The following is a 1,440-nucleotide window of genomic DNA, read 5'->3' on the forward strand; positions in this document are numbered from 1 at the left end:
TGCAGCACGGCGTGCAGCTCCACAGTCGGCCAGTGGTACATCAGGTGGAAGAAAATCCAATTTATTTGATTGCGACATTATTTGCTTAGCGAATGCAGCGGCTATTACGAGTATGATTAAAATTAAAACAATCATTTTAAATCTGCTCTTATGGGAAGTCAGCAGAGCCGAAAGCCGTGATTGGCCCCAGATAACTTTAGCCATGCGTGACACAGACAAAAATAACAAATACAAAAAGAGCAACCTTAGGAGATACCTCCTGCGCTGTGCGTCCCGTGAGGCCGTATCATTCATTTCAGGATGTGGTTGAGCATCCGGAGTCACGGGCCAGCAGCTTGGTGTTTACTCAGTGGTTATGAAGTATGTGGAATCACCACAGCAGCCAGCTCTGGGTTTTCTTACCCCCTTACGCACTTAAAATGACAAGCAGTGCGTATGAGGCCCTGCGACTCCAGGCATCCGCTCAGCACTGAGAGAGGGAGCGAGAGAGCAGCTGGGGTGGATGCACCATCCTTTATTTATGGAGCTGGAAGCAGCCATGACTGACAGCCGGGCTAGCAGAGAGGTCCAGATCCCTCAACGACCCCCCAAAGCCTCAGGCTGTCCCACACCCAGGATGTCATCACAAACACACATACCCACGCAAACATCTGCACTGCTGTGCGAAAAACTCCATCTCCAAAATGTCACCTTTTCAGGACTGCTCTTTGCTCAACTTTTCTGCCTTGGCCTGACTGCTGGGGTAAAGGCTTTCATGTGTGCTTTGACTGCTTCAGGAGGGCCAGACGGTGGCTGTGAGCGCAGGACAGCTGTTCAAAACCAGAACAAATGCAGAGAAAAAAGACTGAAAGCGTGTCAGGATGTGCCTGTCGCTTTCATTTTCATTACTCTGCCTTTTTGCTTGTTTCTTCTAACTAATGCTAGTTTGGGTACACATTGCCAAATACTGTTGTGGATGGATAGCAGGCAAATTTATCCAAACTCAGTGACTTTGATCTTCCAAAATTAGGAATTTATGTGTAATGTAACATAGCTAGCCACAGCAATTGCTAACTTTTTGGCTACCAAACAGTGGTTGAAATGTTAGATTACATATAATGTTAAATGCGACTGAAAGTCAGGCAGAAAAAGAATGCAAGGTTTAGATAATGAACCTAGTCTGGCCAATTTGGGCATCAGGGGAAGCATGCAGTGAAAATCATAGCAATTCAATTCAGTTTTATTTATACAGGGAGTGCAGAATTATTAGGCAAATGAGTATTTTGTCCACATCATCCTCTTCATGCATGTTGTTTTACTCCACGCTGTATAGGCTCGAAAGCCTACTACCAATTAAGCATATTAGGTGATGTGCATCTCTGTAATGAGAAGGGGTGTGGTCTAATGACAACAACACCCTATATCAGGTGTGCATAATTATTAGGCAACGTCCTTTCCTTT

The sequence above is a fragment of the Pundamilia nyererei genome, unplaced genomic scaffold (genome assembly GCF_000239375.1).
Source record: "Pundamilia nyererei isolate P.nyererei 1_Seehausen unplaced genomic scaffold, PunNye1.0 scaffold00171, whole genome shotgun sequence".
NCBI lineage: Eukaryota > Metazoa > Chordata > Actinopteri > Cichliformes > Cichlidae > Pundamilia > Pundamilia nyererei.